Source organism: Heptranchias perlo, unplaced genomic scaffold, assembly GCF_035084215.1.
Source record: "Heptranchias perlo isolate sHepPer1 unplaced genomic scaffold, sHepPer1.hap1 HAP1_SCAFFOLD_417, whole genome shotgun sequence".
In the NCBI taxonomy this organism is placed as follows: Eukaryota; Metazoa; Chordata; class Chondrichthyes; order Hexanchiformes; family Hexanchidae; genus Heptranchias; species Heptranchias perlo.
In genome coordinates, this window is record NW_027139429.1 from 111,408 (window position 1) to 131,299 (window position 19,892).

The window sequence follows — 19,892 nt, forward strand, 5'->3', positions numbered from 1 at the left end:
CCACAGACTGCCTACTCCCGATGTAAAGAAGTTTCTCTTGACTACTGCTCTAAAACAGAGAGTGGGGTTAATTGTAGCGACTCACACTGTATAAGGTGGAAAGTGGGGCTCCACAAGGATTGGTTCTGGGACCACTGTTCACAATTCACATCAACGAATTGGACTCGGGAATCGGAAGTACAATTTCAAAATTTACAGATGACACCAGATTGGCGGGGTGGGGTGGAGTTTGGATAATATTGATGAAGATTGCGACCAAATACAAAATACATCAATAAACTTGCAAAATGGGTGTATAATTGGCCAATGAATTTTAATGCAGATGACAATGAAGTGGAGCATTTTGGTAGCAAGAATTTGGAAATTGTGCCCTGTATCCCCAAGTCCAAGTCATTAATGTATATCAAGGAAAGCAGTGGTCCCAGCACCGACCCCTGGGGAACACCACTGTACACCTCCCTCCATTCCAAAAAACAACCGTTCACCACTACACTCTGTTTCCTGTTATTTAGCCAATTCTGTATCCATGCTGCTACTGCCCCTTTTATTCCATGGGCTTCAATCTTGATGACAAACACATTTTGCGGCACTTTATCTGACGCCTTTTCGAAGTCCATACACACCACATTAACTGCATTGCCCTCATCTACTCTCTTTTACCTCATCAAAAAACGGTATCAATTTAATTAAACACGATTTGCCTTTAACAAATCCGTGCTGGCTTTCCCTAATCCTTGTCCAATTGACTGCTAATTCTGTCCCGGATTATCGTTGCTAGAACTTTCTCCACTACCGAGGTTAAACTGACTGGTCAGTAGTTGCTGGATTTTTTCTTTCACCCTTTCTTGAACAGGGGTGTAACATTTGCAATTCTCCAGTCCTCTGGCATCACCCCCATATCTAAGGATGTTTGGAGGTTTTTTGCCAGTATCTCTGCAATTTCCACCGTTACTTCCCTCAGCAACCGAGGATGCATCCCATCCGGACCAGATGACGTATCTACTTTAAGTACAGCCAGCCTTTCCAGTACCTCCTCTTTATGAATTTTTAGCCAATCCAGTATCTCTACAACATCTTCCTTCAGTGACACTCTGGCAGTGTCTTCTTCCTTGGGAAAGACAGATGCAATGTATTTATTTAGTACCTCCGCCATGCCCACTGCCTCCCACTGCTACTAATTCGTTATAATCTGGGCCAGTGGTGCAATGGATAACGCATTAGGTTCGATTCCGACCTGGCTTGGATTTTTTAATGCAAAATTTGATGGCCTTCAATACCTTGCAAGCTGTCCGACTTGGTGGTGCTGCCTGGCTCCATACCTGGTAAGTGCCTTCTCAGTGCAGCAAGCAGTGCATCAGTGTCATAATCTGAAGGTCCTGAATTCAATCTTCAGAGAAAGCATCAAGGATTACGAAGCTTTTTTTCCATCTCTCACCTCATCTTTCCATCTTTGCTGCACAGCAAAATCAAGAACTTTTGCTTCCTGCAGCACATCAAAAGATTTGCTGCCCCTTGATCTCTCTGTACCCAAACACACAGTGAAGTTTAGGAAGTCCATGGGCGATGGACTCACTGACAACACTCTTGTTTCTGTATAATTGCCCCAAGACAAACGGTGAGTGGAGAATATAATCAACGATCCCGCTACTTCTCACAGGCCAAGTGAGCGCTCCACCAGTTGAGCTAATTCCTCGTTTGCTGTTTGTAAATCGCCCCTCACAGTTCCTGCCTCACACTCGCCTTCAAGCTGCTCCAAGACCAGCAGAGAAATCTTGCCTTGGGTTGCCGCTCCCTGAATATATTAAATACTTTGCTCCAATCGGCGGTATCGAGCATCAGCAAGTGAGGAACAGCAGAACGGGAAGCCGCAGTAATCATGAGTGATGCTGAGAAGAGCCCGAGCCTTCGGAAGGAAGACGAGGTCACCGGAAAGGAACAGCCGCCCGAGCTCGAGGAGCAGCGAGAGCCCTGACTGACTGACTGATCGAAGACCATTTTGGCTGAAATTGAGGGCGATTTGAAGTGTTGCTGCTCAAAGGCACTCCCTGCTGGTGAGCAGAGGGAAATGCTCGAGTGAAACAGCCGTGCTCGGGCAGACACAGAAAGCTTTTCGGTTTTGGAAAGGAAAAGTTGTGTCCTGTGGCAACATGTTAATCTGTGAGCTGCCTGTGAAGTTCAGAGAGTGACCTTGAGGTAATTGGTGCTTATTCCAAAATCACACTCACTCCTTCGAGCCGGAATTGAACCAGCGACCTAAGGATGACTTTATTTTGTTTTATTCACTACAGTCCTCCGCTCTACCAGCTGAGCTATCGAAGGGAAGTGCTGTCTTTGGTGATTGTTCACCGTGCGCCCGTTGACACGTTCAGACTCGTGGAGTCCGGTGCTGATCGAAGACTTCTTTTGCCTGAAAGCGAGAGCTGAGTGTTTTGAAGTATTGCTGCTCAAAAGCGCTCCCTGCTGGTGAGCAGAGGCAGAGCAGCCTTGTTTGGGCAGACACAGAAAGTTTTCAGGTTTGAGAAAGGAAAAGAGGCATCCTGTGCCTTCATGGCAACATGTTAATCTGTGAGGTGCCTGTAAAGTTAAGAGAGCGACCTTGAACTAATTGCTGCTTATTGCAAAATCACACGTTCTCGTTCGAGCAGGAATTGAACAAATGACGGAAGGATGACTTTGTCTTATTTTCCACGACAGTCTTGTCGCTCGACCAGCTGAGGTATCGAAGGGAAGCGGCAAAAATGTTTCACTTTGGTGATTGTTCACCGTGCACCTTTGACACACCCGGACTCGTGGATTCCAGTGCTCATGACTGAGGCTGACTCGGTACCTGCTCATACCGCAGTGCTGTGGGAGTGGGAGCTGCTCCGTGTTCTCCACAGCCTGGGCCAGTGACACAATGAATAATGGGACTGATTATTGATCTGGAGATTGTGGGTTCAAGTTTACGGAGGGTGTAAAGTGGAAGGCCGGGCCTGGAGAGCATTGGAATAGTCGAGTCTGGAGGTAAACAAAGGCACGGATGAGGGTTTCAGCAGCAGAACATCATTCTGGAAGTTGGGATTTCTTTCTGCTGATGTTAATAACCGCTATAACTGGGCTGAAATTCAATATTCTGGATCGATGTCAAATAAATCAACTTTGTTTCAAACAGAATGGGTCAATTACTTGATGAATTCAAGATAAGAGACTAATTGATGTCCTCATTACCGATTATTCTGCCTTTTCTCCTTTCTCACTGCAGATTATTTCAGTTCTCATACCTTCAATTACTCTCATGGCCAAGTCCCAGCTCCCCGGTCCTTCCCGAGTGCCTCTCCCAGCCTTGGGATCCAGGGAAGGTATCAGTAATGTACCCGGGATCACTAAACACAAAACCCAGTCTGTGAATCACTTTCAGCGACTGGACTTATCGTGTGTCCCACAGCATCTCTCTCACCTTCGATGTGTGAATAGAGCATCAGGCCTGGGAATCTCGTCTTCAATTTAAATACACTCAGCAAATGTATTTAACAAAATACAAACAAGTAAACACATCACAGCTGAATAATCCAGCACTAAATTCAAAGGAGTAAGTCTGTTATCAAACTCCTTGAGTGGACAGAATAAAGAAAAATCCCAACTCCAAGATCCCCTCGAATCCTTTGCAAATACCTTACAAATCTTGACAATAATCAACAAGTCTAATTGAATGTTGACCTTTATCTCGAGTGGGGTTGGAATACAGAAGTGATGCTTCAGTTGTAATGAACCTTGGTCAGACCCCACCTGGAGAACTGGGCACCGAACCGAGGGAGAGATAAATCGGCCTTGGAAAAGGTACAGTGCAGATTCACCAGAATGATGCCGGGGTTAAAAGGGTTAAATTATGAGGATAGGTGGCATCAACTTGGTTTTTATTCCAATGAGTTTAGAACATTGAGATGTGACCTCATCGAGGTGTTTAAAATAATAAAGGAATTCAATAAGGTAGATACAGAGAAATGATTTCTTCTTGCGGGGGGGGGTGGAATTCAGAACAAGAGGGCATAAGAAATAGGAGCAGGAGTGGGCCATACGGCCCCTCGAGGCTGCTCTGCCATTCAGTAAGAACATGGCTGATCTTCTACCTTAACTCCACTTTCCTGCCCGATTCCTTGATTCACTTGGTGTCCAAAAATCTCTCAATCTCATTCTTGAATATACTCAATGACTGAGCATCCACAGCCCTCTGGGGTAGAGAATTCCAAAGATTGACAATCCTCTGAATGAAGAAATATTTCCTAATTTCAGTCCTAAATGGCCGATCTCTTATCCTGAGACTATGCCCCCTGGTTCTCGACTCTCCAGCAAGGGGAAACAGCCTCTACCCTATCAAGCCCTCGAAGATTTTTTGACGTTTCAATGAGATCACCTCTCATTCTTCTAAACTTCAGACAATGTAGGGCCATTCGGCCCAATCTCTCCACATGCAACAAACCTCTCATCCCAGGAATCAATCTCGTGAACCTTCATTGCACCCCCTCGAAGTCAAGTATATCCTTCCTCAGGTAAGGAGACCAAAACTGTACACAGTCCTCCAGGTGTGGTCTCACCAAAGCCCGATATAATTGCAGCAAGACTTCCTTACTCTTATTCTCCAAACCCCTTGCAATAAAGGCCAACGTACTATTTGCTTTCCTAATTGCTTGCTGGATCTGCATGTTAACTTTATGTGATCCGTGTACAAGGACATCCAAATCCCTCTGAACACCAATAATTCTTAATCTCTCATCTTTTAAATAATATTCTGCTTTTCTATTCTTCCTACCAAAGTGAATAATTTCACATTTCCCCACATTATACTCCATCTGCCACCTTCTTGATAATATTAAAATTAGAGCTGGGTCATTTATGCGCAAAATAAGGTAGCAATTTTTGACACAAAGTGTTGTGGAAATTACAAACTCACTTCCCTGGAAGGCTGTGGATGCTGGGGCTCGACTGAAATTTTCATCATTGAGATTGAAAGGTTTTTGTTGTGTGAGGGTTGCAAGGGATTTTTTAAAAATTCGTTCATGGGATGTGGGCGTCGCTGGCGAGGCCAGCATTTATTGCCCATCCCTAATTGCCCTTGAGAAGGTGGTGGTGAGCCGCCTACTTAAACTGGTGCAGTCCGTGTGGTGAAGGTTCTCCCACAGTGCTGTTAGGAAGGGAGTTCCAGGATTTTGACCCAGCGACGATGAAGGAACGGCGATATATTTCCAAGTCGGGATGGTGTGTGAATTGGAGAGGTGGTGTTGTTCCCATATGCCTGCTCATCTTGTCCTTCTAGATGGTAGAGATCACGAGTTTGGGATATGTTGTCGAAGAAGCCTTGGCGAGTTGCTGCAGTGCATCCTGTGGATGGTACACACTGCAGCCACTGTGCACCAGTGGTGAAAGGAGTGAATGTTTAGGGTGGTGGATGGGGTGCCAATCAATCGGGCTGCTTTGTCCTGGATGGTGTCGAGCTTCTTGAGTGTTGTTGGAGCTGCACTCATCCAGGCAAGTGGAGAGTATTCCATCACACTCCTGACTTGTGCCTTGTCGATGTGGAAAGGCTTTGGGGAGTCAGGAGGTGAGTCACTCGCCAGAGAATACCCAGCCTCTGACCTGCTCTTGGAGCCACAGTATTTATATGGCTGATCCAGTTAAGTTTCTGGTCAGTGAGGACCACCAGGATGTTGATGGTGGGGGATTCGGCGATGGTAATGCTGTTGAATGTCAAGGGGAGGTGGTTAGACTCTCTCTTATTGGAGATGGTCATTGCCTGGCACTTGTCTGGCGCAAATGTTACTTGCCACTTATCAGTCCAAGGCTGGATGTTGTCCAGGTCATGCTGCATGCGGGCTCGGACTGCTTCATTATCTGAGGGGTTGCGAATGGAACTGAACACTGTGCAATCATCAGCGAACATCCCCATTTCTGACCTTATGATGGAGGGAAGGTCATTGATGAAGCTACTGAAGATGATATGGAGCAAAGGCGAGGAAATGGAGTTGTGGTACAGATTAGTCCTGATCCAATTGTATGACGGAGCAGGATTGAGGGGCTAAATGGCTAATTCCAAATCCTGAACCCAGTCACTGACACCAATCACCTCCACTTTGATAAAAAAAAAACACCACACTCACTGACACCAATCTCCTCCTGTCTGATAGAAACCAACCCCACACTCACTGACACCAATCTCCTCCTGTCTGATATAAACCAACCCCACAGTCACTGACACCAATCTCACTGAATGGTGGAACAGGATCGAGGGGCTGAATGGCCTACTCCTGTTCCTAATGTTGCGATGTCACACTGAAGTTGCTAACATTCCTCTTCACAGTTCTTAATGCTCCCGATCTTGGTGTTGTCAGGAAATGTTGATCTTATGCCCTTGTACCCAAGCCCAGGTCATTGCTCTATGTTGACAAGAGCAATGGTCCCAACACTGCTAATGGAGGAGATGGCCATTTACATCCCCACAGTCTGAAAAACATCCATTAACCAATAGTCTGCCCTTTATCCAACTTCCCATCCACACTGACCCACTCCCTGTAATACGGTGAGCTTTAATCTGATCAACAAGCCTCCTGTCCGGAATCTTATCAAACACTTTTTAACAATCCATCTTCACAACATCCATTGCATTTTATCCCTACACTGTGTTATTCCCTCCAATATTCCCTGCTGTCTGTCCTGAATTAATCCATTTTATCCCTACACTGTGTTATTCCCTCCAATATTCCCTGCTGTTTGTCCTGAATTAATCCATTTTATCCCTACACTGTGTTATTTCCTCCAATATTCCCTGCTGTCTGTCCTGAATTAATCCATTTTATCCCTACACTGTGTTATTCCCTCCAATATTCCCTCCTCTTTGTCCTTTATTGAAGTCCAGTTTTTCCCTCGAGTTTGACATCAATCAGGTTTAAAATTGATGCAGAGTTTCAGCCAATGAGGGAGATCCGGGCTCAGCCCCGCCCACTCGGTGCCGCAAGTCCCGCCACTCACCCACTCCCATTGGTTGGAGGACCAACCGCCCGCTCGGTCCTCCAGCCCCTCTCCCCTCTTCCTATTGGTCCGGAGCACCCGTCAATCACCCGGGCAGTGTGAGCTGAGCATGCGCGGCGGGCGGGGAGTGAGGCCGAGATCGTGTCGGCAACAGGTGAGAGATGGGCGGGGGGAGCGGGTTAATAAACCCCGGGGGAGGGGGCGGGGGCTTCACAAACCCCGAGTGCGGCCCCGGGCCCGAATATCAAACAGTGAACATTCTCCTCTCTCTCTCTACACTCCGGGGGCTCCGGTTTAGATCAGACCCGAAACTCAACACACGGCCCGCGGCCTCCGAGCATGCGCACTGTCAGCGTCAAACCTCGTGACTCATCGAATCAGGGAGCGTCTGTAAATGAAGGAGAAATGGTGATCGGTCAGGGAGCGTCTGCAAATGAAGGAGAAATGGTGATCGGTCAGGGAGCGTCTGTAAATGAAGGAGAAATGGTGATCGGTCAGGGAGCGTCTGTAAATGAAGGAGAAATGGTGATCGGTCAGGGAGCGTCTGTAAATGAAGGAGAAATGGTGATCGGTCAGGGAGCGTCTGTAAATGAAGGAGAAATGGTGATCTCCATATCTTCAGTCATCCAGGGAGCTCTTGCTTTGGATGCTGTTCCTTTCCTCCTCGTGGGAATCTGTCCAGTCTGCACCCAAAACCAACTCCTCCTTGAAGGCCTCCCACTGTTCAATTACTGTTCTGCCTGCCAATTTTTGATTCCAATCCACCTGGACAAGATCCATTTTCAACTCACTGGAATTAGCCCTCCTCCAGTTAAGAATTTTCACATTTGACTGTCCCCTGTCCTTTTCCATAACTGTTCTAAACCGATTGAAATTATGATCACTGCTGCCCCAATGAAATATGCTCCACCTGCCCCACTTCATTCTCCACACTGAGCCCACTGCGGTACTCACTCTCTCTCTCTCTCACACTCTCTCACACTCTCTCACCCTTTCACTCATGGTTTCGGGCCACTGAAAGATGATGCGATGGGTTTGGATTTCAGCACAGGGAGGAGGGAGAGTGTGTGGGACAGGGGATTTTCAGCTTTGAGGAATGAGAGAGGAAATAATGTTCCATAGAAAGTAGAGTTATCTGATCTGAATTTCCATCCTGTACTTCCAGTGATAACTTTCATAAACTCCTTTTACAGGGGAGGATTTACAGAGGGAAACTCAAACCAAAGATCACGTCAAGATCTGACAGAGTCACTCGATTCATCAGGACCAGAATATCGTCGGCCTTTGAATGTGGAAGGAGAAATGTTTGTCTGTTCTATCTGTGGGAGAAGATTTCAAACATCAGTGTGAGTGGAAAAGCACCGAGACACACACCCGAGTGAGAGTGTTCCAGTGCACTGACTGTGGAAAGAGCTTTCACCAGTTACACAGCCAGAAAAAACACCGCACCATTCACAGCGGGGAGAAACCGTACACGTGTTCTGTGTGTGGACGAGGCTTCAACTGATCATCCAACCTGGAGAGACACACGGACACACGGACCACGGAGAAACCGTGCAAATGTGGGGACTGTGGGAAGGGATTCAGTTACCCTTCAGAGCTGGAAACTCATCGACGCAGTCACACTGGGGAGAGGCCGTTCACCTGCTCCGTGTGTGGGAAGGGATTCACTCAGTCATCCAACCTGCTGACACACCAGCGAGTTCACAATGGGGAGAGGCCGTTCACCTGCTCCGTGTGTGGGAAGGGATTCGCTCGGTCATCACACTTTCTGTCACACCAGCGAGTTCACACTGGGAAGAGGCCGTTCACTTGCTCAGTGTGTGGGAAGGGATTCGCTCATTCATCCACCTTGCTGACACACCAGCGAGTTCACAATGGGGAGAGGCCGTTCACCTGCTCCGTGTGTGGGAATGGATTCACTCAGTCATCACACTTTCTGTCACACCATCGAGTTCACACTGGGGAGAGGCCGTTCACCTGCTCCGTGTGTGGGAAGGGATTCGCTGATTCATCGAGCCTGCTGAAACACCAGCGAGTTCACACTGGGGAGAGGCCGTTCACCTGCTCCGTGTGTGGGAAGGGATTCACTCAGTCATCCAACCTGCTGAGACACCAGCGACTTCACACTGATGAGAGATCTTTTAAATGTTCTGACTGTGAGAAGAGGTTTAAAAGCAAATTTAATCTGCTGACACACCAACGCACTCACACTGGGGAGGGGCCGTTCACCTGCTCCGTGTGTGGGAAGGGATTCGCTTGGTCATCCACCCTGCTGAAACACCAGCGAGTTCACACTGAGTGACCTTTAAATGTTCTGACTGTGGGAAGAGATTTAAAATCAGAAACGAACTGCTGAGACATCGACGCACTCACACTGGGGAGAGACTTTTCACCTGCTCCGTGTGTGGGAAGAGATTCACTCGATCATCCCACCTTCTGAAACATTAACTTGTTCACACGATTGAGTGACCTTTTAATGCAGTGACTGTGAGAAGAGCTTAAAAGCAGAAATGAACTGCTGACACATCAACGCATGCCCATTGGTTAAGAGACTGTTCACCTGCTCCGTGCGTGGGAAGGGATTCACTCAGTCATCACACGTGCTGAGACACCAGCGAGTTCACGAAATGAGCAGGTCGAACGAGCCGGTCACTAAGTATCGGAACAAATATCCCCGCTGAGGTTTCGGGATTGTTCCTGGTTTATTTATATCAGTGAGTGACCGATTTTAAACCAGGTGAGGGTCTAAACCTAAGGTAAGAGCCTGGGATAGACAAGAGATTCTTCAATGTATCAAGTTAAATCACACTGATTCCACCAACACTGGACATCACATCCCTCAAACATTGTTACCTGTTACTGTATAAAACTGGTGAGGGTGGAAATGGGAAATAACTGAAAAAAACTTCATTGTATCAAAGTTAATTCTGATCATTATTATTATACAAACATTCTACAGCCTGTCCCTTAAAAAGGACCCAATATCAAACCAGTCCCCAGTCCTTGGGCCTGTGCCTATGTTGTGATTTGCACCCGCTTCTGACTGACTTGGTATCAGACGCACTCCCGTCAACAGTAAACGGATGGAGCCGGATCCATAAGAGAAAAATGAGGACCGAGCTCCGCGGTTCTCCCAGAGTGCGGGAGGCGGAGTAACAGCAGCAGACAGAGAGATCTCTCTAAACCAGCCGCTGCCGCCGGAGAGAAGCGAGTCCCGTTCCGAGCCGTGTCTGTCAGGCGCCCGCTGACCCTCTCTTCACTGAAGGGGACCGATTCAGCACCAACTCACACACCCACCATTGGATCATTGAATCACCTTCAACACCTGAATTACATCACCACTTAATCCTCTAAACACGAGGAAATACAAACCTTGTCCACGCAACTTGCCCTCATAATTTAAACATTTTAGCCCCGGTATCATTCTGGTCTTTCTGCGCTGCACCTCCTGCAAGGCCAATATATCCATCCTGAGGTCTGGTGCCCAGGACTGAATGCCGTACTCTAAATGTGGCCTTAGCAGAGTTTATAGAATTCTAACATAACTTCCACCCTTTTGAATTCCAGTTCCCTTGAGATGAAGGCCGACATTCCATTAGCCATTTTAATTATTTTTTGCACCTGTCTGCCAACTCTTCCTGATTTCCCGAAGTATCTCTGCTCACCCACAGTTCCTGGCTTCTCACCATTTCGAAAATACTCTGATTTATCTTGCTTCGGGCCAAAGTGGATGGTCTCACACTTCCCCAGATTGAAACTTTGAACAGTCTGGGGCTCTTTTGTATAGAAAAGAGAAGGCTGAGGGTGACCTGATACAGGACTTTAAGATTATGCAAGGGTTTGATAGGTCAGATGTAGATAAGGTGTTTGTACTTTTGGGAGTGGGGACGTCAGAACTTAGGGCCATGAATATAATAGTCATCAATAAATCCAATCTGGCATTCAAGAGAAACATATTTATCCAGAGAGGCGTTAGAATGTGCAGCTCGCTCCCACAAGGAGTAGTTAAGGCGAATATCATGGATGCATTTACGGTGAAGTGAGATAAACACATGGAGGAGAAAGGAATATTCGTGTTTGCTCATCGAGTTCGATGAAGAGGGGTTGGAGGAGGCTCGTCTGCAGCATAAACACCGGTATAGTCTAGTTGGGCCGAATTGCCTGTTTCTGTGATGTACATTCTATGTAATTCTATGTAAGCTCCATCTGACACAGTTTTACCAACTCACTGAATCTATCAATTTCCTTTTACAACTTTATGCTCCCATCTACACTACTCACTGTGCCTCCTAACTTGGTGTCATCAACAAACCTGGATATACCGCTCTCTATTCCTTTATCTGCCTCATTAAAACAGATCCCTGGGGGACACCACTAATCAAATCCTGTCAATTTGAGTACATACCCATTAACCCTACTCTCTGTCTCCTACCTCCAAACCAACTCCCTCCCCATGTCAATGGGTTGCTTTGAATTCCACATGTCAACAGAAATGAGAACAGTCTCTGATGTTAAACCTTAACGAATGCCTCTGGAAGTCAATATACACATAACCCCCATAGACACTCCATCATTTACCACGTTAGTTACATCTTCAAAAAGTTCAACTATTTTCGTTAGACTTACACTTTACAAATCCATGCTGGCTCTCTCTGATCAATTCATGTTTATCCAAGTGCTCAGTCATTCTTTCCCTAATAACAGATTCTGGTAACTTCCCCACAACAGACGTCAGACTAATAGGTCGAAAATTTCCTGTTTTATCTCTCCTACCTTTCCTAATTAATGGAATGACATTTGAATTTTTTCAATCCATGGAACAATTCCTGAATCAAGAGAGTTTTGAACGATCATGACTAAAGCATGTACAATTTCCTCACCTATTCCCCTTCGTCCCCTGGGATGGTAAACATCAGGTCCTGGAGATTTGTCTATCTTTAGTCTAATTATTTTCTCCATTACCATTATTTTACTTACACTGAATCCCCTTGATTTATTTTCAGTTTTCCTCGTGTCTCTGTTATATTATCCTCATGCTTTTCTGTGAGTATTTAGCAAGTCTGCCATTTCCTGATTTTCAATTACAATATCACCTCCATCTGTCTTTAAGGGGCCCACATTACTCTTAGTCACCCTTCTTTCTCTTAATATACGTGTAAAAACCTTGAAAGTTGTCCTTAATTTCACTCACAAGTTTTTCTCGTTTTCCCTCTTTGCACCTTTTACGATTTTTTTTAGTTTCAGCACCACAACAAACAACACTTCACTGTGAAATTTGTTCAATTAGTTCTTCAGTGTCAGAGCGAGAATTGTCCATCCCTAATTTATTTAAAGTAACAAACAAACACAAGCACAAATATTCATTCGTCTATCAAAGCACTGATGGACACAGAAAGATAAACACAGCTTGAAACGCAGTCAGTATCGGGATTCACAGGGAAACGGGCAAGCGAAATGGACAAAGATCAAACAGTCTGAACCCACAACAGAATGTGACGTGTAGCTGATAGATATTAATGAGAGGAGGTGGGAAACAGTACCATGAATTGGCACCGTGGCTTAGTTGGTTAAAGCACCTGTCTAGTAAACAGGAGATCCTGGGTTCAACTCCCAGCGGTGCCTTTGTGTAATTCATGGTGTTTAGTGAATTTGAGAAGCACACAGTGCTGTGTTTTGTTCAGGATCCAACACGGAACTGATCAGGAGATCTTTTCAAAAATGCCTTTTCATCATACAGACAGCCCTCTCATGGAATGTGTCCGTGACACGTTCTTGTTTCTGGGCTCGTTGAGGTGGGGGTATAATTCTTGATTCGATGTTTCATACCCTGGAGAAACCCTAATTTAGCCCTGGACTTTGGATCTTGATCTGCAGTTCAAAGTTTTGCGAAGAGGGAAAAGGAGTCCCCAAATCACTCCACCTGAATCTCAAGCGCTTTTGAAAGAAATTCAGTTCAAACAATCAGGACTTTAAAGGCACCTCAATGACCTGCACTTTCATTGAACGAGCTTTGCTTCCAATTACATTCAACCTTGAAACCGCTCTGGGTTTTCCCCTCACTGAAGCAGAGTGTGGCCGCTCTGTATCTGTGATCATGTCGGTGACGAGGTTCGCTCTGATATTGGTCGCTTTCAATTTTTAAGATCTCGCCAAGCTCAGGGAAAAGAAACCGCGAATCGAATTGTCCCTGTAAGTGATGAATTGAAGGGATTGGTGCTCCAAGCAGATCTGGAAAATGCGCAGTGCGGTCGCTCAGGAATTCCAAATCCACCCTCTCGCCACTCCCCCCGTCTCAGTCTTTCCATCTTTACCCTTCACTGCCGGTGTTCCAGGTTTGATCATCCGTGGCCGTTCAACGAAGCCTGAGAAGTCCATGAGGGAAAAACACGGAGAGTCAAGAGACAGAGACAAGGTGGGATCAAAGTATGGGAAGAAATAGGATCAATGTCAAGTTCTGCGAACGGGCAGAATTTAAGATGGAGCTTGGGAGAGATTCCTTCACGTGTCTTGCAATTTTGCAAGAGACCATTGGGCTCCGAATTAAAAGCATGAGCCGCACTGGAGAGTCTCTCTGAGAGAGGAAATGCGGTTCGTCAACTCCAGTTCATCGTTATTTGAGCAGTAAACATAACTTTAAGAAGTATCACTGGGAACAGGATTCGAACGTACGCAGGAAATCCCCAGGGGATTCCGAGTCCAACGCCTTAACCACTCGGCCATCGCAGCTACAAACATCTGTTCTGCACGGCTGTAAATCAGAATGTGTAGGTTTATCACAAGCGATCTGTGATACAATGTTCTCTCCGACAGGTGAAAGGCCCTGATCCCTGGTCTGTGCTGACTCTCTGATAGTTTACTGGGTAAAGGCCCTGATCCCCGGTCTGTGCTGATTCCCTGATAGTTTACTGGGTAAAGGCCCTGATCCCTGGTCTGTGCTGACTCTCTGATGGTTTACTGGGTCAAGGCCCTGATCCCCGGTCTGTGCTGATTCCCTGATAGTTTACTGGGTAAAGGCCCTGATCCCTGGTCTGTGCTGATTCTCTGATAGTTTACTGGGTAAAGGCCCTGATCCCTGGTCTGTGCTGATTCCCTGATAGTTTACTGGGTAAAGGCCCTGATCCCTGGTCTGTGCTGACTCTCTGATAGTTTACTGGGTAAAGGCCCTGATCCCTGGTCTGTGCTTATTCCCTGATAGTTTAGTGGGATTCATTCTGTATCTCTCAGTCTCTGGTACTGTGTGTGAGTGTGGGATTCATTCTGTATCTGTCAGTCTCTGGTACTGTATGTTAGTGTGGGATTCATTCTGTATCTGTCACTCACTGATACTGTGTGTGAACTTGGGATTGATTCTCTATCTTGTCAGCAGTGTGTGTGAGAGTTTGTGATTCATTCTTTATATGCAGTCTCTCATACTGCATGTTAGTGTGGGATTCATACTGTACCTATCAGTCCCTGGTACTTGATGAGAGTGTGGGATTAACTCTGTGTCTGTCAGTCTCTAGTACTGTATGTGAGTTTGGGATTCCTTCTGTATCTGTGAGTGTTGGATTCATTCTGTGTCTGTGTGTCTCTGGTACTGTATCTGAATGTGAGTTTCATTCTGTATCTGTACATAATTATTCTCTCAGATTACATTATTGCGTTCAATACTTCAGCTTTAATATCTTAATGTTTGAAGAGTTTTACTCCTTATTTAATTTGTAAATATGGACGAACTTTAGGCTTTAATGTTGGAGGTTTTAATCAGATAATTTGTGTGCTTTTTGGACCACTATTAAATCTGCATCTCTGTGAGTACGATTGTGGATGATAATGAATCTTTCAAACGGATAAGGTGACATTTTTGAATTGGTTTGTAATGTGTAGATCAGTCTGTAGAAATGGAATTGATACTGTATCTTTCAGTCTAATATTGTATGAGATTTTTGGACTGGTATATAATGTGTACCTCAGTCTGCACTAATAGAATTGATACTGTATCTTTAAATTTCATTCTACGAGTGCATTCTGAACAGGAATCTAATTTGTTTCTCAGGTTTACTATATTTCAGTATTTCTCAATCGATACTGTACGTGAGGTTTGGATTTGTTTGCAATTTGTAGCAAATGGTTCACTTTTCGAATGGATATTTCATGTATTAAAGTCATGTGTGTGAGAGTTCTGGGCTGGTATTCAATTGGAATCTCAGGTACATTATTGGGATTCATTCTGTCCCTTTCAATCGGGTACCATGTGTGATTTCTCTCTGGTATTTAATTCGTAGCTATGTTGCCCTATTGTGAGATTGACACAGTGCCTTTCAATCTGAGAGTGTGATTTTGGACTGGGATTTTTGTATCGACCTGTCAGCGGGACAGAGTTCGGGGCAAATGGAACAGTGTCTGCCTCACCCGCTCTGTTTGAATGTTGGATTGAAAGTGTGTCTCTGGAACTTGGGATCAGTGTGGGACTGACTACTTCTGCTGTCTGAGACTGTGGAACTGATGACCTGTCTGTGTCTCTGTGCTCGGTGGGTGATAATGTACCTCCTGTGTGTGAGAAGGAGCTGGCTGCACTCCTCCTTGTGCCTCGGGTGGAGGAAACATCACATTCATTCTGGATCATTCAAGGATTCGCCTGTGGAAAGAAAATGATCTCTTCTAACTCAAGAAACGGTGAGGTTGAAAATGGAAAAGTGATCAGTTTAATATCTCTGCTAATGATCATTTTGAATATCCACAAATGAAAACCAGTGATACAAACAGTGTCAGTGTCTGACTCCACTGCAGCACTCAGCTTCTGCACACCAGGTGTGTTGGGCTGTTTTACAACAATTTCGTGACATCCAGACACAACCCAACCCCTGCACTGATCCATGAATGGGACTACCCGATGGGGCAGGGACCTTTGTCCAGGTCAGGTTTCTAATCCCCTCTCCCATGGGACTAACCGTTCAACCGAAACCAAACAGCCGCTGTTTAAATTGTGTCCTTCACACTTCTCACCTGATGCCTGCAATAGATGCTCTTTGTATAACTCCCCACATCCTTACTGTCCGGCTCTGTTTCCACTGTTCACTGTCCAATAACAATAAACAGGGTGAGACTGGAACTAAACCAGGACCATTCACTCCTGGTTTGGGGAGTGAAAGCAGCAATGGTTTTAATAGCAGGTTCTTCCCATTCTCTCTCCCTTCCCCTGGACACACCCTGTCCACACACAGCCCGAGAATGACCTCTCCCTTCCCCCCTCTCACTCCATGTTCCGGGACCAGTTCCTGATCCACTCCGCCTCTTACAAACAGCCCCCGGACTCCCCCTGCCCTTCCCCCGGACTCAATGCCGATCTCTGAGCCCATCTGCGGACACGGTCCCGGAGCGATGAGCTGCTGTAACGAGGCTGCTCTTTGCTCCCTTCCCCCGGGGGCCGTGATCTCTCCATTCCCGCCTGTCTGAGCAAAGGAAGTGGGTCTGGGGGAAAGGTCAGAGGGAATGGGCTCCACAGGCAGTGCAGGAACAGGCACCAGAATGGGAAACAGATGGGATTCCACCAGTGCCTAACGCTGGAATCCAGACTGACTTTACAATCTCCAACTATGAAACTCGAGGTTTCCATCCCTGCTGTTTCTCTCGGGCTCTTTTGATGGGAAAGAGTCTTTCAGAGATAAAGTGAGCGGCTGTGGAATGAGCCAATGGGTTCTGTTTATTCTTGGCTCCCTGACTGATAAAGTAACGTTTGACTCCGAAACTGGAGGGAGGATTCCTCAAACCAATCCTGGAGAAACGGGGGAGGAAAGTGGGAGTCGGTGTATTTGCTGGGACCGTGTAGGATTAATATCAGGCAGCAACAGTCCCAGTTTATTTCAATCGGAGTGAAACGCTCGGTCACTGAGAGTAATACAGAACGGCCCTGAGCTGCAAGATTGCAGAGGGGACAACATGCAAGAGAGGGTTAAATGTGTGACACTGTCCCTGAGAGTGGGATTAATAATGTGTCTGTCTCTGAAATAATATCAGTGAGAGATGAGACTGCATCTTCTGTCACTCCACCTTGGAATAGCAATTGGAATGAAATATTTTCCAATTTGTTACTCTGTGTAAACAGGACATTACAGGTCAGTCTCTCTCTCTCTCTCTCTTTTGTGCAGCTTATGAAGTTGAGATACTGTTATTGAGAGTGATACAGAGACACTGATAGGAAGTGTAATTCTGATACTGTGCCTGTCTGTTTTTATCTCTCTCTAGCGCTGTACATGAAGGTGGAATATTGTTACTGAGTGTGAAACGGACACACTGATGGGAAGTGTGAGACTGATACTGTGTCTGTTTGTCTGTGTGTCTCTCTCTGTCTGTCTATCTTTCTCTCTCCCTTGTGCTGTACAAGGAGGCGGGATACTGTTACTGAGCGTAATATAGACACACTGATAGAAAGGGAAAGACTGATTCTGTGTCTGTGAACAGACCTCCAGTGCTATTGGTGAGACGGTCACTGTCCCTTTTACTGTAAATCAACCGGTCTGACGGGGCATTCATCATTCGCCAGTCCTGTAAGGAAAGGTGGAGAGAAACCGTCTGTAACTGTCTGACACTGGACTGTCTGTGAGTGTTGAATTTATTCAGTAAGTAGTCGTGTCTGGGTGTTGAGAACGGGATGGAGAGGACACCAGTTACTATTATCCGACAGTCAGTCAGTTTAGGAGGAGAGAGAAACACAGAGAGACTGGAGGAGCCCAGAGCGGATAATTTGTATTTTCATCTTAACCAAACATATCACTGTGTGCGGACAATATAATAATGTAAAAGGAGGAGGACAAGGTGAGGCCCAGACAGCATTGAATCTCATTTCACTACAGACGGACGCAGGACTTGCCCCAGGTGAGGATTTTGTGTTTAAAGATCACTTCACTAAAAACACCTTGACGATCTGGGGTTACAGACGGACATGACGGGCAGGAAATGACCAGCTCGTTCATCAATCCTGCCCCACATGCCTGGAGCATCGTGACTGGACACTTCCTACACACACCACCAGCCCCACCCACCGGGAACATGGAATCTCCTGGGAGCGGTTGCAAACCAGAAAAAAATCCAGAAAAAAGGCGGAGAGAGAGTCAGCACCCACCGCACCAGAGAGAGTCAGCACCCACCGCACCAGAGAGGGTCAGCACCCACCGCACCAGAGAGGGTCAGCACCCACCGGACCAGAGAGAGTCAGCACCCACCGCACCGGAGAGGGTCAGCACCCACCGCACCGGAGAGGGTCAGCACCCACCACACCAGAGAGAGTCAGCACCCACCGCACCAGAGAGGGTCAGCACCCACCGGACCAGAGAGAGTCAGCGCCCACCGGACCAGAGAGAGTCAGCACCCACCGCACCAGAGAGGGTCAGCACCCACCGCACCAGAGAGGGTCAGCACCCACCACACCAGAGAGGGTCAGCACCCACCGCACCAGAGAGAGTCAGCACCCACCACACCAGAGAGGGTCAGCACGCACCACACCAGCCGGGAATACATTCCAGATGCTCAGTACTTTCTGGGAAAAGATGAAGCTCCCAACATCCAGACTATTCTTCCCTCTTTGTGGTCGGAACGCCGGTCCGCTGCTTCCCCCCAATCTGTGAAACTGGAAATAATCTATCACTGGGCAAGCTGTTCAACCATGAGATGGGAGCCATTGAAACATCGTGGGCGCTCTCCCATTGAATTATATTCTGTGCGGAGCGTTCGGTTTTTCGCGAGGTGAAGAAACTCTTGTCTCTCCTTGTGTGCAAATGTGAGGCGAGTCTCAGATGATATTCTCACAGTTGAATCCAAAATTTTAAATGTAACTTGTTTGGAGACACCGGGGATTGAACCCGGGACCTCATACATGCAAGGCATGCACTCTTCCACTGAGCTACATCCCCACGGGTCAAAAAATACCTGAGAAATAAACAAGCAGACACTTTCGAAGTGAAGCCGTGAGCTTTCTGCTCCGTCTCTCCAGGACATCGAGATGCCCAGCGGTCCCGCGTGTTCACAATGTTCAACCTCTGCTTCAGTTCACGGGGTTTCTGCTCCTCTTTACTTTGAACTTTCCAAAAAAAAAGTCTGCGGAAATAAAAAAAACCCAATCGCTAATGGTCAGTGACAAGGCTGAAATCCAACCTCTGAATCATAAAGTGAGATGGAAGAATGACAGAGCGTCAAACAGGAACAAGAGCTGGGACTGCTCGCTCGATATTGCACCGTCACACATTCCCGTCAGTCGGCGGCTGCTTTGAGTTGAGCTGTTGAGGGGACCGAGAGATGAAGTCCCGCTCCGGGACAATTTAATGCTTGTGGAGCCTCAGAAGTTGGAACTCGCTGAGCTCAAAAAGCGTCATTCAACTTTCCGTGGGGAATTCTGGTGGAAAATTATTTAGGGAGATACTGGGAGTTGAACCCAGGACCTCAACACATGCAAAACATGCGCTCGACCACTGAACAAAATCCCCAGATTAAAGAAACCTCTCACCAAGGAAAGAAGAACTGATTGTCCTCATTTTGTGAGGCCACCCGTGGTGGGTGTGCACTCCGCTCACTGCATTTTACTGGAGAAATAATCAATTTATATTCTGTAACTGTCCCCCACTCACTGCATTTTAATGGAGAAATAATCAATTTATATTATGTAACTATCCTCCACTCACTACATTTTACTGGAGAAATAATCAATTTATATTATGTAACTATCCTCCACTCACTACATTTTACTGGAGAAATAATCAATTTATATTATGTAACTATCCCCCACTCACTTCATTTTACTGGAGAAATAATCAATTTATATTCTGTAACTATCCCCCACCAGGTTTTAGCTGTTGTCAGAAATAGTCCCTTCGTGGTCGCCAATTGTAGGATTTAAACCACTATTTTCAGGATTATAA

General features: G+C 46.3%; 1 long non-coding RNA gene and 3 other non-coding genes across 4 annotated transcripts; 1 reads left to right on the forward strand and 3 right to left on the reverse strand.

The window, feature by feature from the left end:
* Positions 1-2,225: 2,225 nt before the first annotated feature.
* Positions 2,226-2,319, reverse strand: trnay-gua (transfer RNA tyrosine (anticodon GUA)). Its single transcript has 2 exons — positions 2,283-2,319; positions 2,226-2,261 (listed from the first exon to the last, which is right to left on the reverse strand). It is a non-coding gene; the product is annotated as a tRNA-Tyr (tRNA).
* Positions 2,320-12,550: 10,231 nt separating this feature from the next.
* On the forward strand, positions 12,551-12,624 carry trnat-agu (transfer RNA threonine (anticodon AGU)). Its single transcript has one exon. It is a non-coding gene; the product is annotated as a tRNA-Thr (tRNA).
* A 1,037-nt stretch (positions 12,625-13,661) lies between these two features.
* Positions 13,662-18,512, reverse strand: LOC137312300 (uncharacterized). Its single transcript, XR_010960690.1, has 3 exons — positions 18,479-18,512; positions 15,529-15,619; positions 13,662-13,750 (listed from the first exon to the last, which is right to left on the reverse strand). It is a non-coding gene; the product is annotated as an uncharacterized lncRNA (long non-coding RNA).
* Positions 18,513-18,818: 306 nt separating this feature from the next.
* On the reverse strand, positions 18,819-18,890 carry trnaa-ugc (transfer RNA alanine (anticodon UGC)). The gene has a single exon. It is a non-coding gene; the product is annotated as a tRNA-Ala (tRNA).
* Positions 18,891-19,892: the final 1,002 nt, after the last annotated feature.